Genomic DNA, 25,039 nt, shown 5'->3' with positions numbered 1-25,039 from the left:
AGTGATATAGTTATTCTTCCGGCAGGATGTGAGGATTAAATGAGATAACATGTAAAATGTGCCTGGAACATTGTAGGTGCTCAATAATTGGCGAGGTCGATTAGTCAGACTTCCAGGGAGCCTTAGGCTGGTCTCTCTGACCTCACCTTTCCATCGGGCACCCTCTTTCCCAGATGCAAACCTTCCAAGCCTAAACCTCCCCCACCACCCTCACAGTGGCTATGGAAGGATCATAAGAAAGGAGGATGCTGTTGGAAGACAGAAAAGGCTCTGTAATGAGGGCTAGTCAAATCACACAGCTAGGCTGATGCTCTCAGGCACTGGGGTCTGCCTCTCTCATTCCCCTCCTTGTGCTGGCTTCCTCCCCCTGCACCCTTTCTAGACAGGTCTTTCTGCTTCTGTTAACTCCTGGTTCCTGCTTCTCTCAGAGGGTATAGCCTGCACATGGCCCATCCTGGCTGCCGCGACACCCTCATGGTGCCATGGCCATTCAGCTCAGGGGCCCAGTGGCATCTGCTGTGTATCCTAACATGAGTCTGAAGGGGAGAAGGGGACCCCACACTGGCAGTTCCAGGACCTGTCAAAGGCTGTGGCCAGTTGTGAACTGACTGCCCAAGGGTCAGGTCTAATTGGTCTAATTGGTTGTGATCATAGGGACAGAGTATCTGCTACAAGCATGGCCACAAACATAGTTCCATGTTTAATAGAATAAAAATTCAATAAACACTGGTATTATTAATAATAACTACAATAGAAGCTGATGAAAATTCATTTGAAATTCATTATAAAGGAAACAACCTCTTGTGGGCTGTTCTGTGTGGTGGATAATCCCCTCTACTGCACAGACCTCCTGACAAATGATTTGTTTTGCATGCCCAAACTTTTATGGACTGCATCAGCCTGAAGCTTGATATACTCATTTTCTTGTTACAGCAAATACTGCTCCAGGAAACTGTTCCAGGGTCCCCAAACTTGACTGAGTCTATTGAGAGAAGGACTTGCCTCTTTCCTGAATGACCTTTGATGTTATTGAATTTGTGATGAATTTGTGATGTGGAGGAAAAAACATAAACAAAAAAAAAACCAGCCCCTGCTCTGTATCTTTCCTTCAGCTCACCCAGGGGACTCCAGACTCTTTCTCTCCTCTTTCTCCTTAGCTCCCCTCCTCCTCCCCCCAGTTAGAGGTCCTGCTCCAGCAAGGAGAGCAAAAGCCTGAACCTTTAGCCAGGGACCTCTGAGAGGAAACAGGAGGACAGGGGTACTGTGACGGCTTTGCTCCCTGTTGCCCCTCTGATGACTGCTGGGAGAAACGAGATGGGGCAGGAAATGCTCCTCCACTCCCAATACCTGCTCACTCCCTTGGGTGGAGGTCTCAAGGAAGATGATGCAAATACATGTGGAAAAGGCTGGCAAGGCACTGCCTACCCACCATGAAGCCCCTCTGAATGATTTAAAAACAACTATCTCCTCCTCTAGGCATTTCACTACTAACTGTCAGAGAATATGCAGATATGCCTGTGATGCAGATGGGGCCCTCCTAGGTGGGGGAGAGTAGCCTTTTGCAGTGCACAACCTGAGCAGCTGTACATGGCAGTCCTAATGGTGCATACCCAGGCATCCTCCATCCTGTGAGTGGTAAACTGAGTCTTGCTGACCATTAGCTATCTATCCCCCCACCAAAATCTTCCTCCATGTCCATTCCCAGTGGGGACACCACCACCTTTCCATGTACCCACCCCCAGCCCTTTGGGCTTACCCCTCACTCCCTGGCTTCACAGTGAGGTGGGCCTGGATGCATATCCCAGTTCCCACACTTACTAGGACTGTGTCCCTGTGAAGTGAGAACAGTGCCAGCTCTCATGTGGGGCTTTATTGAGGATTAGATGGGAAAGCAAATGAAACCCATCAAGACCAGGGTCTGGCCTGCTGAGCCCCCAATATTGTCCCATCCCCTCCAATTTTCCCATTGGGAAATCCCAATTTATACTCCAAACTCTGCCCAAGGAAGGAACATTAGCACCTAGCTACATGGGTAGGTTTTCTCTATAGCCCCGTCATCGCCGGTGGAGTCTAATTATCCAAGTTAAGGGGTGTAAGGATAAAACAGATGATATGTGAAATACTTGCAAGAGTCCTTGACTGGGTTCTTTCTGAAGTGAAGGGTTATTTTGCAAACTGAAATCCTTACCCCTGGATTTCTTTTTTTTAATTAATTTATTCTATTTATTTACTTTTGGCTGTACTGGGTCTTCATTGCTGCAGGAGGGCTTCCTCTAGTTGCAGAGCACGGGGCTGCTCTCTATTTGTGGTGTATGGGCTTCTCATTGCAGTGGCTTCTCGTTGCAGAGCATGGGCTCTAGGCACACGGGCTTCAGTGGTTGCAGCACCCGGGCTCAGTAGTCGTGACTTGCTGGCTCTAGGGTCTGCCAACTCAGTAGTTGCAATGCATGGACTTAGTTGCTCTGAGGCATGTGGGATCTTCCCAGACCAAGGATCAAACCCATGTCTTCTGCATTGGCAAGCAGATTCTTATCCACTGCGCCACCAGGGAACTCCACCCTTGGATTTATTTGCATATCTGGCTTTTCATTTATTTGGGGGAAGTTACTGAGGTCAGTGGAGGGCTTCCAACCAAGACATCGCCCTGTGCCCTGGGCACTTCTGCACCCCTCCAGCCTGGCTCACCAGGGAGGCTGATGACCCTCCACTGTGGATTTCCTTTTATCAAGGAATTGCCCTAACATATTGAGTGTTTATCACTAATTCATTTCACTATATTCTTTATTCCTCCCAGTTTCTTCATATTGACATTACAATGATCACCTGGACTGTTTTTACTCATTGACATTGGCAGTATTACATACTTTTCTTCCTCTTATGGAGGCGATACAACAAAGAAATGTACAAGGCATGTCTTTGTTCTTTGCCCTTAAAACTCCATCCCACAGAGAAATGCAAAGAACAATCTCAGACTTCCTCTGGTTTCTTCCATAGAAACCAGACTCTGTGAATGAAGTTCAAAAAATACCACCCGTTCGAGAAATACAGCTCATGTCCCTAGGAGCCCTAGATGGAATTCCAATGGCCCCGCTGCTTGTGCATCTTCTTGTGCTTCCTTCCTGCAAAGGAGATGAGAGTTTAACAATCTGAGGCTAATTTCAAGGCCTGCAGTGAGATGTTACTAATTGCCCTTAACCACCCCACCCCCCACCAACATTCATTGTCTGTGACTCCCCAGCTGCTGTTCCTAGAAGCCCCAGCAGGTGTCACTGTGACCCTGACCATCCTCACAGGCCCCTGTCCTGGGTCCGTGCACACAACACGTTTGTGGCCTGGAGGCTCTCAGAAGTGCGACCTCACCTCTAAGGAGTCCCACAGGGAGGGTCTTGTCGCAGAGAGAAGGGCCTTGTCTCTGCTTCGGTCTCTCCCAGGACCATTTTAGGGAAGGACTGTGGTTCAGTGAAGGTTCAACCTCATGGGCAAGGGGCTGAGGGTGCAGACGGTGGAGAGTGAAGGGAACCAAGGGAATCTAGACCCTCCTCCCTTCCTTCCAACCCAGCTGGACCTCTTCTTCCATTGCATTAGTAGAGAGTCCCCGACCCCCACCCCCACTCTCTTTTAACCCACCTGACCACCAGCCCCGAGCTTTGGGGACAAATCTTTATGGCTGCTGAGGGCCACTCAGGGTCAGGAATCGCTACATTGATGAGGAGCCACAAGGCACAAAGAGGGCTGTAAGTAAAAAGGCAGGCTTCCTGGAGGAGGTGAGTGTGCACCCAAGAGATTAATTCATGGTTCTGCCCCACATTGAGAACAAGGAGGCTGAGGAGCCAATCTACGCGCTTCAGTACTGTCTCAGTGCTGATGTGAGTTCATCAGTGACCATTTGGGGAGATGTTTCTTGGGTCAGGGTGGGCTTCCAGGGACTCTCCCCTAATAAGTCAAAGAAGCAGCAGCCACAGAGTAAGAGACTGTGAGGGGATGGGAGGAGCTGGCCAGGAGTTATAAGGGGAAAACAGCATGCCTGGTTATGAAAGGGGAGAGGGAGACTTTCTTTCCAGGCTAAAAGTTGGGTCCTCTGAATGAGCGAGGGGTATGACAGCCTTGGTTGGCGGGAGGCAGGACAAAACCTGTGCCCAGCCTTGAGAACAACGCTGCTACAAGGCGTGTCTGCTTCCTTGAGCCATGGCCTTCAAAGGGATGGAAAGTCATTGACAAGCCAGGGAGATGGGCTTTTTTATGAAAGACCCTCAATATTTCCTACTGTAAAACAGAAACCAGGGCACTTCCCTCGTCGTCCAGTGGCTAAGGCTCCAAGTTCCCAAGGCAGGAGCCCCTGGGTTCAATCCTTGGTCAGGGAACTAGATCCCACATGCCATCGCGAAGAGTTCATGTGCTACAGCTAAAGATCCCAGATCCAGTGTTCCCCAACTAAGAAAGATCTGGCACAGCCAAATTAGTAGATGAGTATTTAAAAACAAAACAAAAAAAAACCAAAAGACCTCTGAGGGCCTGGCAGAACTTTCCAGTTCCCTAACTGTCCAGCTCTCCACCTCTAACAGAGCCGTGCTGCCTCCCTGCCCAGCCAGCCTGCCCTTCCCAAGAGGGCCTCAGGCAACCACTCACCCCTCCAGCCACTGTCCAAGATACTCCCACACACACCTCATTCCCCTCCCTGAGCGTTGGCAAGTTTGCCCTTTTGGTTATCACCTCATGGGGATTTGTCCCTTCTGGAAGCAAGTCTTGACTCCTGGGGTGGGGCCTGGCCTCAGATGGATGGGGCCAGGAAAGAACAGAACTAGCGGGATTCCTCTGGTGGTCCAGTGGTTAATACTCCTCACTTCCAAGGCAGGAGTTTGATCCCTGATTGGGGATCTAAGATCTCACACGCCAAAAAAAAATTTTTTTAAAGGAAAAGAAAAGCCAGAACTAGTTAAAACATATACTTCAGCAGAAACAAGATGCAGAAGAAGTTGGAGGAAAAGCAAGCCTTCCCAACGGGAGCCATGGACAGACAGCCTCCCCCACCTGCTTCCTCCAGGAGTCCTGTTTTCCTGGACATCAGCTTGCACGGAAAACATCTCAGTGCACACATGTATGCAGAGTTAGAGATTTCTTAGAAGATGCGATGACTTCTCCATTTTGTCTAGAAATGGCCTCTGCTGAGCTATTTCACTCCCTATTTCACTCCCAGGTCAGGCTTCCCTGGTAGCTCAGTCAGTAAAGAGTCTGCCTGCAGTGCAGAAGACCTGGGTTCGATCCCTGGAGCAGGAAGATCCCCTGAAGAAGGGAATGGCAACCCACTCCAGTATTCTTGCCTGAAGAATCCCATGGACAGAGGAGCCTGGCCGGCTGCAGTCCATGGGGTCACAAAGAGTCGGACACAACTGAGCAACTAAGGCCAGCCCGGAGCGGGGGCAGTAAGGATGCAGGTCGCCCACTGCCTGGGGCAGGAAACAGGTGTCTGAGCCCGGGGAACCTCCAGCAGTGTCCCCGAAGTTCAAACAGAACTTCCCAGACGAAGTTGGGGTGAGCTGCCTGGCTGCACCTTCCAGCACTAACACTTTGAAGCTTTGAAGCAGGTTGGAAATGCTCACAGGACTAGAACTCAGACCTTAAAGGCTGCCAGAGGAGTAAAAGAAACTGCTCTTTCTCTAATCTGACTGCTACATGAAACAACAGATATGGCAGCCTGTTTTCAGCGGGTCAGAACACAATGTTGAAGGAGCCTTTAAACCAGGGAGCTCACACTCAAGTCCAGCAGGAGTGGTCAGGGCTCCAGCCCAGCTGCCAGGCACTCCTGGCAGAGGACGCCCTGGTCTCCTTTACTGACAGGGCCTCTGCTGAGCGCACTGTGCACAACCCACACGGTTGACATCCATCTATTGACAGCGGGGGCCAGGGACACAGGAGTCCTTGTGTTACCAAAATCCCTCACCCTCCATCTATCCCCGTGGCTGTGTGGTGGACTCCTCATTGAAATAGAGACAGTCACTGACCAGGCTGCAAAAACACTGTCCTCAAGTACCAAGGCACAGCCCACTGTTTTTGTTCAGTCACTAAGTCATGTCCAACTCTTTAGGACCCCATAAACTGTAGCCTGCCAGTCTCCTCTGTCCTTCACTATCTCCCGGAGTTTGCTCAAGTTCATGTCCATTGAGTCAGTGATGCCATCCAACCATCTCATCCTTCTGGAACAGCTGTTCCCACCATGGGACAGGGACCAGGTGGGCAGAGTGAAGGATGCGGGAGTTGTCAGCCCCCTACCCCACCCTTCTAAGTCCCCTGTTAAGGATTCCTAGACACCGGGACACCTCCAGGCACTGCTTGGCTCACCCTGAGCCAACAGAAAACTATGACCTGCCTTGTTAGATTCCCCCAGCCTCCCCCACCCCAACCCTGCCGGCTCTGATAACTTCCTGGGGCCCCAGCTGGTGAGTTTCACCCCAGAGGTGGCTGCGGCGTTTTGGTGGCCAGGGCCACGGCCTTCCCGAATCCTTTTCCATTGCTGTGTAGCCCAGTCTCATTCATCCATAACCCTCAGGAGCGGGGGGCAGGGCTGGGGGCGAGAGGGGCTCTCTCTAGGCAGCGGTGGGGGCGGGGCTGGGGGGCTCCCCTAACTGCGGAGGCTAGCCTTACACACCCAGCAACACATGTCCCCCTTTATGGACAGGGCTTTCTCTCCTTGCTTAAAGGCAACTGTGAAAAGAGCAGGGCTGATTCTGGCTGCCTAGCCGTCTCCTGGCAACAGGCCTGGCAGGAGGTCTTTCTTTCTCCACCCCCCCACCTCCCTTCTCTCCTCCACCACCCCCTTCTTTCTTTCCCCCCTGTGTCTTGTGTTGTGTATCATTAAAACTTCCCTCCCAGCCACTTCGCAGCCAACAACTGGGCCCTTCTGGGGCCAGTTCCCTTGGGGCGGCTCAGCCAGCCGGCCCTGGGGGTGGGGGCTCCAAGGGGTCAAGCCCCCAGAGATGAGGCTTTGTGTTCTGGAACCAAGGCTTAAACTCAATTTGGCAACCTTCGGCATGTTCATGAGGGCGGCCACTGGGGCCGCCCCCACCCAGGCACCTCTTCCTTCTCTCATCCCCTCCCTCCCTCCCTCCCAGGTCCCCATCTCTTCTATTAGCGCCTTAAGCCTGCCAACACGGCCACTGGGCACTGCCCAACACTACCAGAGCCTCATCGGGCTGGACACCAGTGGCCCCTCACCTAGAAGAACAGCCCCAGCCATGAGCCTGTAGCCAGTTCTGGCTATTGTCCTGGTCTGCCCTGAAAGGGACAGGAACACAGAGGGGTGTTTACAGGGGTCCTGGGGAGGTGGACCAGCCAATCTATGATGTCGGGAATAGAAGGACTCCTCACTTGGCCGCTGTAACCTAGAGGGATACCAAGACCCAGAGAGGGTAAGTGCCTTGCCAAGGACACACAGCCAGTTGAGAGAAAGCTGAGGCAGAAGCCCCAGTTTCTGGTCTCCCGCTTCTGCGGCTCTTCACACTCCTTATACGAGGGAGACGAGTGGCTCTCCAAGGCCAATGCACCTTCTGGGCCTCGTCCTACCACCTCCTCCAGTCCCTCTGCCTCTCCTGGGCCTAGACTGGAAACTCAGCCCCTGTGGGCAACTGGGACACCATTAAGCTTCCTCCTCCATCCCTTCCCCGGGGGCTTCCTTGGTGGCTCAGTGGTAAAGAATCCTCCTGCCAACGCAAGAGACATGGGTTCCATCCCTTGGAGAAGGAAATGGCAATTCACTCCAGCATCCCTGCCTGGGAAATTCCATGGACAGAGGAGCCTGGCGAGCTACCGTCCATGGGGTCACAAAGAGTTGGACACGACTTAGTGACTAAACAGCAGCAGCAACCATCACCCCACCCCTAATAGGAGTATCTGGGTCACCGAGGCCTCGTGCTAGGCCATCTTGCCATCCAACACAGTCCTAAGGCTGGATGTCTGGCCTCAAGGCTCTTGCCTGTACCTTAAGGCAGAAACAATGTTGGGGTGATTCTCAGCTCATGGCCGGGGTGACTGCCTGTTACAACCCCAGTGCCCTTCCATTCTGCCAGCTTCAGGTCACCCCGGGGCCCTGACCAACCAGCAGGTGCCCATTACTTAGGTGCCCTGGCCACACAGTGGAACTTGAGGGCACCCTGACTGTAAGTACTCAGCTCTGTTTACCCGCATGATCCAGTATTTCCAGACTCCAGGCATTTCCATGTCACCTTCACTCCATAGGTGTTCTGCTATTTTCTTAACACTTTTCTTTAAATTGATTTGCTTTCCTTTTAATAACTTCAATTACAAAGGAAACTTTATTTATTTTGTTTTGGCCACGCTGGTTTTCGTTGCTGTGCTCGGGCTTTCTCTCGTTGCGGCGAGCTACGGCCATAGTTGCAGCGAGTTGGTTTCTCACTGCAGTGGCTCCTCCTGTTGCAGAGCGTGGGCTCTCGGTGCCCTGGTAGTTGTCGCACACAGGTAGTTGTTCTGCGGCACGGCATGTGGAATTTTCTCCAAGCGGGGATTGAACCCGTGTCCCTGCATTGGCAAGTGGGGTCCCATCCACTGCACCACCAGGGAAGTCTGCTTACAAAGGAAACTGTAGATTACTATCATTTTCAACAATGTCTTTCTAACCAGATACTGCTGCTAAGTCGCTTCAGTCATGTCCAACTCTGTGCTACCCCATAGACGGCAGCCCACCAGGCTCCCCCGTCCCTGGGATTCTCCAGGCAAGAACACTGGAGTAGGTTGCCATTTTCTTCTCCAATGCATGAAAGTGAAAAGTAAAGTGAAGTTGCTCAGTCGTGTCTGACTCTTAGCGACCCCATGGACTGCAGCCTACCAGGCTCCTCCGTCCATGGGATTTTCCAGGCAAGAGTAGAGTACTGGAGTGGGGTGCCATTGCCTTCTCCGAACCAGATACTATGCCCCTCCAAAGGCTGGATGTGTGACCTTCTCTCTTTATCACAAAGGAATCTTAGGAAGTGTTGTATTAACATCAAACAGACTTTCTCCTCCCTCGACAATACTCAGGAAGAGTGAAGGAAAACAGGATAGAACATATGAATAAATGAGCTTTCGCACATGTGACCCCACTTGATTTAACACCACGTTTCATATTGTGGGGCATCCATGGTCCTCTCCAGCCTCTGAGAAATATTACCATTAGTCACAGAAAGGCTCTTGAAATTCTAACTTTTAGGCAAACTATACATCAGACTTTCTTAAATTCTGCAGCAGGAAAAAAAAAAAGATAAAGTTAAAGAAAAATATTTTGGTTATGCCATATTCTCTGATGTGGGTTTCAGAAAATGATTTCTCCTCTTAGCACTACCCTCTTAAATGTGTAGAACAAAAGGCAGAGGGGACCCGGGAGGGTCAAGGTCAGGGTAGGTGAGGAGAAGGAGGGTAAGGTGAACTTTTGGGCCAGACAAAGCAGAAAAGCTGGGAACATCAATCATGAGACAGTCTGGTCAAGGTTTTGCCATTTGTTTGGTCCCAAGTTAATAGTATGTCTTAGGGAACCAGCATTTGTTGTCAACTATTGGGCTTCCCTGGTAGCTCAGAAGGTAAAGAATCCGCCTGCAATGCAGGAGACCCAGGTTTGATCCCTGGGTTGGGAAGATCCCCTGAAGAAGGGAATGGCAACCCACTCCAGTATTCTTGCCTGGAGAATTCTATGCACAGAAGAGCCTGGCAGGCTATAGTCCATGGGGTTGCAAAGAGTCGGACCCGACTGAGGGACTAACATTTTCACTTTATGCCCAGGTCTTGGGGATAAATTATGCCATTTGCCCTGTGAACTGTGGCATTAGTACATGTACCCATTTGCCAGATAAAGAAACAATCACATGGAAGTCTAAATAAATTGCCCGAAGTAGTAGCTAAGGAGAAGGCAATGGCACCCCACTCCAGTACTCTTACCTGGAAAATCCTATGGACGGAGGAGCCTGGAAGGCTGCAGTCCATGGGGTCGCTGAGGGTCAGACACGACTGAGCAGCTTCACTTTCACTTTTCACTTTCATGCATTGGAGAAGGAAATGGCAACCCACTCCAGTGTTCTTGCCTGGAGAATCCCAGGGACAGGGGAGCCTGGTGGGCTGCCATCTATGAGGTCGCACAGAGTTGGACACGACTGAAGTGACTTAGCAGCAGCAGAAGCAGTAGCTAAGCAGTGGAGCCCAGATTGGAAATCGCCCTGTCTGATCACAGAGCCCGTGTGCCCCCACAGTATCATACTGACACCCTTCCCCCAACCTGAGGCAATCTGGCCAGTAGGGATAGGAGATCCTGGCTCCTCAGGTGGATGCACAGAGGCCTTAAAACGGTGGGTGGGAAGCAGAACTCACCCTCTGTCCCTAGAGGAGCCTTCCTCCAGCCCTTCTGAGCAGCAACCTCAGAAAGTGGTGCATGGATGTGTGGGAGTAGGGGGCCTGAAAAGGCCAGTGACTGCAGGGCTAAGATCACAGGTGGAGGAAGAGAGTATGGAAGAAACGCAGGTGAATTGCCAAAGCTTGTTTTTCTGTTTTTAAAACCATGAAGATATAATTCACATACCATGAAATTCCCCATGTTATAGTGTACCACTGACTTTTGCTGCATTCAGTAAGTTGTGTAGGCAACACCATTATCTAACTCCAAAACATTTCATCATCTCTAGAAGATACTCTATACTCATTAGTAGACAAGCTGTAGCTGTTTAAGGAAAAAGCAACACCAAATGGAACTTTATTCTGGATTAACTTTAAGCTCCACCTCAACCCTACACCTCCCTTTTGTTATTTCCTTCTTCCCCCAAACTGTATCAGAGTGAGTCTCCCAGCTCCAGGCTCCAATTTGCAACCTCATTCCCAGTCAAACTAAAGCCCCCAAAACCAAGAAAAAGAAAAGTGGCCAACCTTTAAAGCAACTCAATTTGTAAATCAATCAGTAACACTTTATCTAACTGCCCTATACCAGGCAAGAGAATACAGAATTCAGTTAGGAGGGCTTTGGCTGAAAGTAACAGACTAAAGTAGCCTAAACAACAAGGATACTGTATTATTTCATATAACAAGAATTTCTGAGGCAGGACTCCCCTGCAGTCAGCTAATATCTTAGCAGTGGTATCAGAGACCCAGTTTCTTTCTCTCTTTTTGTTCTGTTCTTCCTCTATTAGTCAGCCTCATCCTCAGGCAGCTTCCCTCATGGCACAGAATGGCTGCTGCTGCTCCAGGCATCACACTCAGATATAATAATGTCCAAAAGCAGGAAAAAGCAATGTGTATAGTATCATTTTCAGTTCAGTTCAGTTCAGTCACTCAGTCATGTCCGATTCTTTGTAACCCCGTGGACTGCAGCATGCCAGGCTTCCCTGACCATCACCAACTCCAGGAGCTTACTCAAACTCATGTCCATAGAGTCAGTGATGCCATCCAACCATCTCATCCTCTGTTGTCTCCTTCTCCTCCCGTCTTCAATCTTTCCCAGCATCAGGGTCTTTTCTGATGAGTCAGTTCTTCGCATCAGGAGGCCAAAGTATTGGAGCTTCAGCATCAGCCCTTCCAATGAATATTCAGGACTGATTTTCTTTAGGATTGACTGGTTGGATCCCCTTGCAGTCCAAGAGACTCTCAAGAGTCTTCTCCAACACCACAGTGCAAAAGCATCAATTCTTTCTTTATAATCCAACTCTCACATTCATACATGACTACTGGAAAAATCATAGCTTTGACTAGATGGACCTTTGTTGGCAAAGTAATGTCTCTGCTTTTTAATATGCTGTCTGGGTTGGTCACAGCTTTTCTTCCAAGGAACGTCTTTTAATTTCATGGCTGCAGTCACCATCTGCAGTGATTTTGGATCCCCCCAAAATAAAGTCTGTCACTGTTTCCATTGTTTCCCCATCTATTTGCCATGAAGTGATGGGAACAGTATCATTTTAAGGGCCCCAAAAAAACTTTTGGCAGAAAAGTTTTTGTACCCTCCAGCAGACCTCCCTTCATGTCTCATTAGCCTAAACTGGATCCCATACCTACCCTTAAATGAATCCCAAGCAAGGGGAATGGGTTTCCATGACTGGCTCAGACCAATCAGAATTTCTCTCTGAGTCAGGTTGGGGAGCCAGGACAAACTGGCGAAGAAAGAGGCCACCGTCAGTGTGAGCTACACTACAACCTAACAGAAGGCTGCCATCGAGACAGATCGGCTAACTATCACGAAGGATGGAGGGGCACTTAACGTGTCCCAGGTGCCCTTTCTGACACTGTAGAAATCACTACTGAACAAGCAACAGCCTTTTGAAGCAGGTGTTATTACACCCATTGTGCAGATGAGGAAACAGGCTCAGAGAGTGTAGGTAATGTGCCTGGTATCACACAGGGAGAGGCAGCACTGGGATTCACTGGGGTTGGGGTGCTGGCATGAGATTTGGGCTCTAAGACAACCACTCAGACAGAGGGTCTCTCCAGCCAGACATGAAACCCCATTCAGGCCTCACCTGGAAGCCAAGGCAAATGGGCAGAGGGGATGGGTTATGCCAGATGTGGGACAAGGCCAGACAGGTGCCTCTGGTCTACTCGCCTGCACCTGTGCCAGCCACAGCCACCTGCTCCTGGATGCCTAGTGAGGCAGCTCTCACCACTGGGTGCACATCCATGTGTCCAGGCTCCCTGGACCCAGAGCCAATGCTTGGCCCCATGTGAGTTTCCAGCAATGGCTGCTGCTGGCTGCACTGGTGTGTGGGGAGCATAATTAGCTGGCAGAACTCAGGACAGTACGAACCAGGATTTGATCCATGATTTCTGCATCACCTCCAAGAATAATCTCTGGCTTGTTCTATCCTATCTCCTTAACGTGCCCCCACAAAAGTCTTCCCCCTCAAGATCTCTGGGATGAAAAGAACCGTCACAGCTCCTATCTTGGTGTAAAGGAAACACTTATCTGATCATCTCCCGGATGACTGTCTCCCCCATAGATGGCAAGGCCAACACCAGGACAGTTTTTGTTCATTAATGCTCATCCTTCATCATTGTTTAGTTGCTAAGTCTTGTCTGACTCTTTGCAACTCCATGGACTTCAGCACGCCAGGCTTCCCTGTCCTTCATTATCTCCCTGAGTTTGCTCAAACTCATGTCCATTGAGTCCGTGATGCCATCCAACCATCTCATCCTCTGTCGCCCCCTTCTCCTCCTGCCCTCAATCTTTCCCAGCACCAGGGTCTTTTCCAATGAGTTCCCATCAGGTGGCCAAAGTATTGGAGCTTTAGCTTCAGCATCAGTCCTTCCAATAAATATTCTGCGCTCTATGAAAATGTGTGAATGAATGGAGTCACCCTCTGATCCTGTGCACACAGAGCACCTACCATGCTCCTAGGGTCCTCTTGAGGATCGAGCCCCAGAGCTCAGCCCCAGGCTTTGCCCACAGCAGGCACAAAATACATGTTTGTGGGAGATGGGAAAAACAGAAATGCCTTCCTGCCCTGGAGCCCAGGTGAAAGGGGGCCTCAGTTTGGCTCAGGCTGGAGACAGAAGAAAGCAGAGATGGCTCTTGGGTTGCATCCGGGGCTCCCCTTCCTGGTTATGTCCCACCCATCAGGGAGTAGAAGGAAAACTGGGAGCAACAGTCCTGACCACGAGAAGCCATGTCAGCCACACCCAGACAGCCACCCGGAGGTCTGGCTCTACTTGCCCAGGGAAGGAGCACTTCCCTGGGCAAGAACCGACCTGGGGCAAGCCCCAGGTCCTCGCTCGGGCAGGCCAGTCATGTCCGGGTGGGGGCTCAGAGCTCCGAGGCAAAGGCAGAATCAAGAAGGATGGAAAAAGACTGAAGAGTTGGAAGAAAAGGGAAAGTGAGGGAGGGAAAGAGGGGCAGAGCGCGGGTCTGGCAGCACAAGGTCCATCAAGCCTCGAGTGTCCTGTGTGGAGGCAACTTGTCAACAGCCAGCCAACCCCTGATCTCAGCCCACCTGGAGCAGTACAGATGTCAGCTGGGCAGGAGACAGGAGCTGAAACGCAGGAGTGGGGTAGCTAGGGTGGGTAGGTAATTCTCTATGCCAGGATCTACTCAAGATGGGAACCCCAGAGGGCCACAAGGATCTCAGACAACGGTCCCCTCATCTGGGGCCTCAGCCTCTGCCTCCTCCCTTGCTCCCCCAGCGTTCCCCCAGCCAGTCATCAGCAATATATAGAAGGGGCTTGCTCTGTCCAGGATCCTGCTCTGAGTGTTGGGGCTTGGAAAGAATTTCATTTTAAAGTAGAGAATAGACAACGTTAAGTGGGTAATTTGACAGGCACATTCGACATGGAATATATGGAATATAAGGTCAATGTTTAGGGCTGTGTAGAAAAATAAGGTGGAATAAGAGGCCCAGAGGGACAAGATGGGGAGCAGCTAAGAACTTGGTGGGGGGGGGCGGTCTCTGAAGAGGAGATGGTGAGGTAGGTCTCAAGTTGGGAGGTCAGACAAGATTTTCCTGGATACATCTGTCCAGAGGAGGCTCCTGGGCGCCTGAGGAGCTGCTCAGCTGAGGCTGACAGGAGCAGAAGGAGCAATCCAAGACAGCCGCTGATTCCTTAGCCCCTAAGAGGAGAAGAAAGAAACCCAATATTTATTATTCACCATCCGCGGTCTGGCGTTCTGTCAGCACGGTTCTCATTTAACGCTGACATCTCCCTATGAGATACAAAGTATTACCCACCTGGATGGAAGAGAGGAGGCTCAGAGATGACAAGCAGCTGGCCAAGAGTGCCCCCCTCACCCCAATTTGCGGTAGCTCCCTCCCTTCTAAAGGACTTTGACCCCAAATCACTTTCCAAAATGCCCTTAGGGAACTAGAGAGGACTAAGACAGGAGGAACTACTGTGACAGGGAAAACCTCTTATGGTCCCACAGGTGGCACCTGTGATCTAGGGGTGCCAGTGGGTGGGCCAGGCCAGGAAGGACTCAGTGACATCACCCGGCTGTCTGCAGCCTCTCACACCTCGACATACGGTTGAGGCAGCCACACGGCCACTGCCTGTTGGTGCCCAGGAGTGGAAGCCCCGGGGCATCACACCGGCCAGTCTGCGTCCTGCTTCTTGGGGCGCGGCCTGCTCTCCCAAGGGAGCCACCTGGGTGGGGAGGAGAGGGAAGCCTAAAGCCACGCACACCTGATCCCTAGCTAAGCTCGGGGATTGCGAAGTAGATTAAGGGCATTCACTCACGAGGATGCCTACTTAACCGGGATCCCCAAAGATCCGGGCTGCTCACCAACAAAGGTTTCGGCTTCCAGCCGGAGGGTGCGCGAGCGGGGCGAGGGGGGGGGCCACCTTCCTTGGCCACAGACTTCCTGCCTTATTATCAGCACCGCCGCCAGGGGGCGCGCCGGGGCTGGGCGACAGAGACGCCGGCTTCCGTAGGCTTTTGTTACTCACCTATGTGCTTACCCAGTGCAGGCTTCCGGCGTTTCCAAGCGCGACTTCTATACTGGGCAGTTGAAAGAAATCTTGTTCGATTAAGTCCTGGACCCATCATCCACGCTAGGAACCACCTGCCACCAAGTTGCCCTCTCCGGTTGTCTAGCTTTCCAGAGGCCTCCAAGGAGAACCTCGCTTGATACTGTTCTTTAGAGAGACTCCTGTAACTCTTGGTCGTAAAGTTCAAGGCCCCTCGCCATCCCCGAGCTCCCTCCGGTACAGAGCCCCCACGCGCTCTCTTCGTGCGGTTCCCTGCAAGAGTCGCGAGGTTGCAGGCCATCGGCACTTGGGGCATCTCCCCCCGACCCCACCCCGCCCCGCCCCGCAGCGGCTTTGCCCTCTCTCCCTTCATCCTCCCCAGACTGGTCCGGGATCCCGGCTCCTGGGCCCCAGCGGCCTTCGAGCATGTTCCCAGCACAAGTGAAGCACAGAAGGCTGAATCGACGATGTCCTTTTCCCTCCCCGCGATAGACTGGTAGCCCACAGCGGGCGGGGACCCGGCCCCCCTGTCCTTTGTCTCCGCCGTAGCTCCACAGGGAGCCGGGTCGAGCGGGCGCTGAATACACACCGGCTGACGGCATGCCCCCGGGGAGCTCACGTCGAAGTGCACCTCGGGGCAGCCAGAGCGGTAGGGGTGGGACCGGGACGGGCAGTCACTCCCGACGTCCTCACACAACCCAGAGTGCTTCCCACGTGCCAGCCTTCAGCCCCTAGGCCGATTTCAAGAGGCCACCTTACCACGCAGGCGGAGGCCTCGGGGTCCAACACGGACGCCTCCGCCGCTCCCACCCCCACCCCGTCCCGGCTGGCCTTGGAGTGAATTTAACCCTTTCCCTATCGAGTGCGGTTCGGGTACCCAAGAGACAGAGGGTGTTTCCGTTTGTGACACGTGTCTCGGGGGTGCCCTCCCCCTCCCGGGCAGGGACCATTCCTGCGTTCCCACCGGCAGCGTTGGGCCGGCGGGAGGAAGGAAATTAAGCCTGTGTTGAAGGAAGGACACCTGGCAGGGGAGGGGAAAGGGCTCAGGAATCCCCTCTTCTGGGGAGCTTTCAAGTGGGGGGAAATCCCCACACAGCTTCCATCCTCCAGGGCGCCTGTGCTCCTCTAGCAGGTTCCCACACCGCCTCTCCAGGGCTCTCCTTTCTTCCTTCCTCGGGCTGTGAGGCCAGCTCAAGTCCAGGATTCCACCCTACCGCCCACTTGTGACCCTGTCTCAGCTTCCATCCTCTTCCCCAGGCTCGCCCCGGGTCTCTCGGTGCTCCCGGGCTGCCTGGAGGAGGCATCAGGATACTTGTTTCCCTTCAGGGAATGGCCAGGCTTGCCTGCTCGACCTGGGCTCGCTGGCTGGGCAAGTCAACCCCCACCCCACCCCTCCCACAGCCTTCGGGATCTCCTGCCCCCACCTCCCAGGCTAGCACCTATGGAATCTTGGGACCCAGACATGACCCCAAAGAAGCCATCTAATCCTTCTTCCCCCTCACACCACCCCCCACACACCGTCCTGGCCACACTGTATCCACAGTGGTGTCTTGGTGGCCAGGGAAACGCAGTCCTCCTCAGCTCTAATAAAGACGATTGTGGGGTTCCGGAGCCTCCCAAACTATCAGGCAGGATTGGAGTTCGAGCAGGCAGAAAAACCATCGGAGGTTGGAAAAACCAACCTCCCCGTTGGGGAGGGCAGAGCTCCAGGTAGAACTTAGCAGGCCAGGAAGGGTGTGTGCGGAGGGCTCTCTGCCCCATAGAGTCAGGGCCCTGAGGTTCCAAGGTCAGGGAAAATGGCAGATTCCCCGAAACCCACTTTCCAGGTGAATCAGAAATCAGCCTGCCACGGAATCATCTCTTAAGGTCCCCATCTCTGCAGTCTCCACCCCTATCCACTGTCCTGGGCAGGTTGGGGCTTTCTCTTCGCCTTTCTCACCCTTCCCCATATCTGCCTCTCCCTCCCCGTTTCTTCCCCTTCTTTCTTTGCGGGCTCCCTCTGTTAGTCTCCCCTCGCTCTCGTCTCTCGTGCTCTTTGCTCTTTCTCTCTCAGGCCCTCACTGATGCGCTATTTTCACTACTCTGTCTTTCCCTATTCTCCCCTTTCCTCCCCTCCTCTCTTTCATCTCCAACCAGCACACCGCCCCCCCCAACCCCCCCCTCCGCCCGCCCTCCAGTTGAGCACCGGGCTAGGAACGCGCCAGAAGCTGTGACAAGCCCAGGCGGCTCTCCCGACCCTTGATGCCCCCGGGCCAGTTTTCCAAGCTCCCCGCACCCATCACAGCCTTGTGCACTGAGGGCTCTCAGGATGGGCAGGGGCAGTGGGTTCAAGCTATAGGCATGGGTGGCCCAGATCAAAGGCCAGGAATGTCTGGCCCCCTGGCACAGACTTCCTCCAGCCAAGCCCCCACCCGGTGGAGACTCTACCATTCCCGGCCTCCCAGCGCTGGGGGTCAGCCTCCTGATGCAGTTCCAGGAGTCACTGTCCTCAACCCCTCTTATTGGCCTCACTGTCTTTGCCCCAGGCCCAGGGATGCTCCAGCCCTGCTCCTGCCCCAACCCAGAGTGCCCGTGGGCGCCTCGAGGGGCCTGGGAGCAGGGTTGGGGGGCAGGCATCCCGGTGATAGGGGTCAAGGGCCCCCAAATCTGGCTTCAATCTCAGCACCACTCAAGGCAGACCTAATTCCTTGACTCTGGGGAGAGAGGAAAGAACCCAGGGAGGGCTTGGAAAGACTTTTCTTATGGCCAGGGGTGGGGTATTTAGATACCTTTGGTGTGCATACAGGAAAGGGGGCATTATCATCAAGTCCCAGGTTGGAGCTGAGAGCCTCAAGCAGGAGAGGTGGGCAGGGCAGGGGGTCTCTTGGCAGCAAGGTCCCCTGAGGACCCCAGCGGCTTCCCTGGTGGGGCTACTGCGTTTCACGCGCGGTTAACGGTTCAATCAGAAGATTCAAAAGGGACTGCGGGTGTCCTTCTGACCTGAGCTTGAGGCCAGGCCTGAACCCCTCAAGGAGGAGAAAGTGACACGGCTCCGCGCGCAGGAAATGCAACTGGCCGCTGGTGTCAGTTGCAGGAAATGCAAAGGCAGCAGGAGGTCCCGATACCGATCTGATCCCTGACAAAAGACTCAAATGACACTCGGCTCGGTCCCCCGGCGCCGCCCGCAGCCAGACCTGCGAGCCTCCGCGGACCTTTCCGCTCGCCTCTTGAAGACTCTGGAAGCCACCTCCCGCGGCCGGGTCGAGGGGCCCGGCCCGCTCGCGGGCTCGGGAGGCTGGGAGGGGTAGCATTTCCCAACCCCCTCTGAGACCCTTGGATCCTGTCCTGCCCGAGCGAAGCTTCTGGAAACATCCTTGTGCTTTCTACTCTCGATTCCTCACGGGCCCAAGTCCCAAGAGGTCACGGTCTCCGGAGAGAAAAGGAGCCACCCGTCAATATCCACGCCAACCCGGCTCCACGTCAACACCCAGTCACAGCCCCGGCTCCCTAAACCTGGCTGGCGGGGGGCCGCGGCGGTTCCGGGCCAGCGGAGGGTCCGAGGTGCAGTGTCCCCCCCTCAAGTTCCCACTGGGTCCGGGGCGCGGGCTTTGCCCAAGTTTGCTGGGCGATGCCCTTCCCCGAGCCCGACTCGTGGGCCGGGCGGGAGGGGCGCGTGATTGACAGGCTGAACTACAGACTCATCTCTTACCTTAGGCCGCGGGCTCTGATTGGCTGCTCGCTGACATCCTCAAACCCGGCTGCTCCGCGCTGGGCTCTGGAAGGGGGCAGCTGCGGGTGGAGGTGCGCTTCTGACAAGCCCGAAAGTCATTTCCAATCTCAAGTGGACTTTGTTCCAACTATTGGGGGCGTCGCTCCCCCTCTTCATGGTCGCGGGCAAACTTCCTCCTCGGCGCCGCTTCTAATGGAGCCCCACCTGCTCCGGCTGCTCCTCGGCCTCCTGCTCTGTGGCACCAGGGTCCTCGCCGGCTACCCAATTTGGTGGTAAGACTCGCCTCTTATCTGCCCGCGGCCCGATTTCTCCATGGAGCCCCAGGGAGGTGTGTGTGTGTGGGGGGGGGCGCCAGCCGGGGGTGGGCTGCGGCAGGGCTGGGGCTCCTTTCTTCTTACCTCCCTCCAGCTCCCCACTCGTCCACCGCCCCCCACCCCGGATTTTCTGCTGGTGTCGCCTTTAGAATCCAACTCCTGGCTTCTCTGATAAGCACCATTTTCCTTGCTAGTCGCTGCAGAGGCTTGAGGACTTTCCCCATCTCAGAAGGTCTCTTATTCTTAGATCCTAACCCTCAACCCGTCCCAATCTGGGGGCCCCCTGAAGACCCTCCATTTGCTTGCAGTTGGGTTTCTGGAAATCCAGAGAGGTCCCTGGGGCGCAGCCACTCCTCTTCTCCATTTTGGGGTCTTCATGGGCAAAATCATCCTGTTCCTTCGTTGCCACCCCCATCTCCTCCGGCGCCTCCATCAAGAGATTTCCCCACAATAACCCCCTCTGTGCCTTCATATTTTAGACCCCAATGGCTTCAGGGATCCCTGGGGCAGGGTAATGGTGGGGGGTGGATTTCATCAGATTCTCCCCACTCTGCTCTAGATTAATCTTGAGCCTCAGAAGTGAATATGGTATGTGCTGATCCGAGATGCCATTGAATTCGGATTTAATTCATTTCTTGCTTGTCCATCCTGGCAAAAGCGGGGCTCCTTGAAAATGTAGTTGTTTGGGAGGGGGGTGGGTTTGTTCTTTGACCAAAAACCCAATTCTCCATGTCAAATTCGTTCCTTTTGGAAAAACCAAGGACCGAAGAGAAAGGGAGAGAGGGAGAGGAGGATTCAGTCCTTGAGAAATGCGGATACAAAAGACATTTTTAGTAAATAAGGCTGGGAAACCAGGCGCGGTGTTTTGGGGTGGGGGTTGTGCCTGTATGGGGGAACTGGCCATGGAATAAACAGCCCCTTGGAAGCCCCAGTTCCAGGGAGTTCCCTTGTTTTCCAAGCGGCCTCACTGCTACCCGGCAGGTCCCAGAGGCCAGAGGGGAAAGACACACTGAAACCAGCTCTCTAAATTACACCCCGCCTCTCCTCAGTCTCCAGCCCCCTGCATTCCGGAAAACTTTAATTAAAGAATCTTCCCCTCCTGGATGTAGAAGAGCCTCAGCCTGGGGGTGGGGGCGGGTGGGGTGGGGTGGAAGGTGAGGAGGAAGAATTTGGGATCTGTGAGTGAGCAGAGGGTCTGTGGCCCCAGGATGAAAGTCAGAGAGGCGTGCTACCTGCATGTCCCCTTTTCCCTTCTTAAGCACCCCCTGCCCAGCCTGGGATAGGAGGAGCAGAGCCAGGAGATTTGGGGGTCACACCCTGAGCCTGTCTCCAGCTGTTTGGGGTGGCAGCATTTGTGTCTGGGTGTTCGGGAGGGCAGGATGGGAGTAGGAGCAGGGCATGGCCAAGGGGCTTCATAGAGAGGGTGCTGAGAGTTGCTCCCAGGACGGACACCCAAGGGGAAATCTTTCTTCTGCCCAGCCATTTCTTCCCATCTTGGTGGGCTGGCCAGAGGCCTCCTGAACATAAAGAAGTCCCCAGGGTGGCGGGGACAGCCAGGAATTCCGGGTTGGGGGTTTTGCTGGTTGAGGGGAATGCTGCTGCAGAAAACAGTCCTGCCTCACTGGCCCTTCCCGACCCTTTTCCCATCCTCTGGGAAGGGGATGCTGTTCTCTGCTTTCCCAGGGACCTTGGGGTGGGTGGGGAAGGTGGAAAGAGAAGGCTTGGAGACCGATAGGCTGTAGGAACCAAGGGGAAAAGACCGTGTTCCCCTCTCCCATGAGCTGGACAAGAGCACTTTTTGGGGGCAGTGCTGGTAGGGAGGGGTGGGGGTCTGCTGTGTAGTGGTGTATTGGGGATCATTCAGATAGGGACCACCCAATAGGAAGATGCTGGAAAAGCCTGGAAAGCCAGGACATTGGCCCTAATATAATTGCTAGACACATGGCTTATTTGGGGTTGGGGATGGGGACAGAGATGTTGCTTTGTCTGGGCAGAGAGGTGTATGTGTGTTCAGGTCTAAGACCCTAAGGGGTGTCATCTGTACACTAGCGTCCCTCCATTTGAAGGAGCATCCGTGCCTGCAAATGGGAGACTGTGGATGTGAACTTGTGTGAAATGTGCCTGGGGGAATCCATAGCCCAGGGTGTACTATGTCTTTGCATACAAGTGTTGGCAAGCGGCTGATTCTGTGAAGTGTGTGTGTGACAGAGAAAGTCTAGAAGTATCTGTGCCCATGTAGAGGTCAGCACCCGTGTCTGCTGATGACACCGCATGACTGTATTCATGACTGGGCATGTGAGTGTTGTGTGTGTGATATGCGTGTGCATGTGTGCACATGCCTTCATGACCGTATAAGGGGAAAGCTCCACAGATGTCTTTGTGCATGGATATCAGTGCTCATGGCCATGACCTGATTGTGAGTATGAGTGTGAGGGCTGTGTCCGGGTCTGCCTGTGACCCCGTCCTCAGGTGGCAGTGACCATGGTTGGGCCCCTGGCTATGGATAGGTTTGCAGGGGTATGACCTGTAAGTGGCTGTGGATATGTTTGCAGTCATATGACCTGTAAGTGTGAATGACATTCTAAGCTTGGGGGCTTGGTGGGCATCCATGGTCCTGCAGGAGACGAGGGTTTAGAGAGGAAGCTGAAAGGGTCTCAGGGACTTGGGATCTGGGGCTGGGCAGCATGGGCAAGGGGAGGTGCAGAGCCTTGCTTGGCACAAGCTCATCCTGTCTGCCCGAGGACTATGTCACCAGCCCTCCCTTCTTACGCCGTTTGTCTTTGGTCTTGGAGCTAGGGCAGAGCGTGTCATGTTCTCAGGGCCGGAGCAGGGGGCCGAGGCTGGGACAGGGACAGTAGAGTAGACAGGCCTCAGATTCCTGTTTCTACTCTGCCCCCAGGGCAGCCAGATTCCAGTTCTCTAGCCCATCACAGCCTGCCCTCTTTGGCCCACCCAGCTCACACATTCCCTAGGAGGGACTTTAAAGGGAAACTGTTCAGCTGGGATTTCTGTCTGTGCCACCCATCAAGGAGAGCACCCCACCCACAGTGTTCCTCACTGTTCAGGCCCAAGCCTCCAGAAGGTAGACCAGAAGGCCGAGAGACAAGGAGGGGCATCAGATAGAAGTTCATGAAAGGAAAAGATGTTCCAGGGCCTTGCAGACAGGTAGTGGAAGAGTTGGGACAGGAAGAAGTGGCAGCAGCACTGATTTCTATAATTCTTCTTGTCAGTCCCAGTTAGCGCCTGGTGGAGGAACTTGTCTTTCTTCTCCTTCTTGGGGGAAAAAAATGAACAGTCTTATTAGAGCCCAGCCTAGTGCCTGCTGCATTCCAGAGGCGGACGCCCTGATGGAAGGGGCCTGTGCTGGGGGTCGGGAGCCACCTCTGTGGGACACAACCCTCTGGGCCTCTGTTTCCTAACGCAGGAATCACTAGCCTACCTCTGCTTCTCAGCTTGGGTGAAAATGCTCAGCAGAAGTCGAGGGCAGAGATAGGGAAAATAAGAACAGCTGAGCTCTCTCCACCATCCTGGGAGCCATTTCCCTTTTCGAGCACTTGCCCTAAGCCCTACCTCAGTTTCCCCATCTGTCAGATGTCCTGCTGCCTCCCCCACCCACTCCCACCACCACCCGCCTTTCAGAGGCTTGTGAACATGTTCAGTCAAACCCTGTGGGGGTCAGTGGGCGGGGCTCAGAGAGGCACCTGGAGACTGCGGGGGAGGAAGGCCCCGGGCCAGGTGTTAACACTTGTAGCAGGCAGGAATTACAGCTGGCTGGGGCTGGGGCTGGGGCTGGGGCTGGCGAGGAGCGGAGCTGGCTGGAGGCTGTTGATCCCACAGACAGACGCACAGACAGACAGATGGGCAGATACCAGATCGGATGGCCAGGCTGTAACCGGGTGGTCTCCCTTCCAGGGCAGGCCTTACCCTCGGGGGAGGTGGTGGGAAATTAATCCGGGTCTCTTGGAAGTGAGTTCACCACCCTCCTGCCCACCCCACCCCCATTGTGGGCGGAGCCTGCTGTCCAAGGGGAGCAAAAGTGGTTGTTGATCTGTTTGTCTTCTGATGGGACCACATTGTGTTTGAAAAAATAAAGAAAAAAGGCCAACAACCATTGAAACGGCAACAAGAGCAAAACCCATGTCAAATATTATTATAATGCTGGAGTAGGAAATGGCAACCCACCACAGGATTCTTGCCTGGAAAATTCCACGGACAGAGGAGACTGGTGGGCTTCAGTCCATGGGGTTGCAAAGGTCGGCCACGACTGAGCACTGCACTGCACAAACAGGAGAATGGAGCTGAGTTACGTTCTCCGAAGAACCTTTTTTAATATATGGGGAGAAGGTATGGGGGAGGGGGTAGCAGTCAGGGAAAGTTCTCCCAGAATTTCAGAGTATTTTGTCAACATCTGTGGGGCCAAGAGGTGAGTGATGGGTGCATCTGGGCCCTGAGCATCACCCTCACCCCAGGTAATCTGAGGGCCTGTCATCTGGGAAGGATCTGGAACACTTGCCTGGTGGGAAGAACTTTGGATGGAGGTCAAAAGAGGCAGGAGCTGGACTGGGGTGCCAAGTTCTCTAGTGGGCATGCTCCCTCCCTCCCTGAAGCTTTCCCAGTGGCGAACTCAGCTAGAATCTGCCGCCACTCACACTGTCTGGCTCTGGGGTGCTTGCTCAATCGCTGGTTCAGAAATTGAGGTGAACAGCGAGGGCTCTAGGTAGAAATCCCCAAAGAACAGGCTCAGCCAAGCAAGCATCTCTCATCCTGCCCACTACAGAACTTAATGCTAATGAACATGGTGGTGCTCGGGCAGAGGTACGATCGAGATGTTATGGATGCGGGGCAGGGGAAGGGGGCTCTGACCTGGAGGTTCTCTCTAGACTCTGAATAGATCTCTCCTGAGTCTGGGCAGGAGACAAGGAGCCTGGGGTTGGGGCAGGATAGGCAGCTCTTCTCAGAGGAGGATATAGCTAACAGACCCTTCCAGGAAGCGTGAGGGAAAAGGAAGACTTTTCTGGTCTCAGAATGTGGTCAGCCCAGAGATTGAGGGGCATCTGGCCTTCTAGCCTTTTCCACTTATCCTGCCATGAGCCACAGAATCCTTGTAAAGCCACCAGGAGGGAAAGGACATTCTCTACTCCCTACTTCTAATTAGGGAAGCAGGTGAGCCTAACCCCTTCCTCAAAGGTTAGTACCACCCTGATGCTACACCTATGTATTCACATTACTGTGTGTCTGGAAGTGAGCAGAGCTTGAGTGCACAGACTGGGTCTGAGGGCGGAGTTTACCACTGACAGGCTGTGTGACCTGGATGGGTCCCTTTCCTTCTCTGTGTCTCCCTCTAGGCTTCATTTTTCTTAGGCAGCCTGAGGGAGCTCTTCTGCCTCCTGGAGTCTGCAGGGCTGTGACAGGGAGCTGATTCGAGGCTGTGAAGCAGGGAGCTCCAGGTGGCACTCCCCGGGGAGCCTGCATTCCTCACCCTTCCAGGCCACCCGTGCAGACAGAGCCTCCCATAGGCAGCCCCTTCTGACCTAACTCCCAACGCTGCCAAGTCCACCTGCTTACACCTCCAAACCTCGTTTTCCCTGAACACTCACATTCCTCTTGG

The 25,039-nt window shown here is 53.7% G+C and overlaps 1 long non-coding RNA gene across 1 annotated transcript; it reads right to left on the bottom strand.

Moving 5' to 3' along the window:
* Window positions 1-20,837: 20,837 nt before the first annotated feature.
* LOC129648875 (uncharacterized) lies at window positions 20,838-24,196 on the bottom strand. The gene is made up of 3 exons (XR_008712904.1): window positions 24,081-24,196; window positions 23,614-23,707; window positions 20,838-22,704 (listed from the first exon to the last, which is right to left on the bottom strand). It is a non-coding gene; the product is annotated as an uncharacterized LOC129648875 (long non-coding RNA).
* Between the last annotated feature and the right edge of the window lie 843 nt (window positions 24,197-25,039).

Source organism: Bubalus kerabau, chromosome 4, assembly GCF_029407905.1.
Source record: "Bubalus kerabau isolate K-KA32 ecotype Philippines breed swamp buffalo chromosome 4, PCC_UOA_SB_1v2, whole genome shotgun sequence".
Taxonomy (NCBI): domain Eukaryota; kingdom Metazoa; phylum Chordata; class Mammalia; order Artiodactyla; family Bovidae; genus Bubalus; species Bubalus kerabau.
The sequence above is the reverse complement of the archived record's forward strand: the minus strand, read 5'-3'. Positions and strand labels throughout refer to the sequence as shown.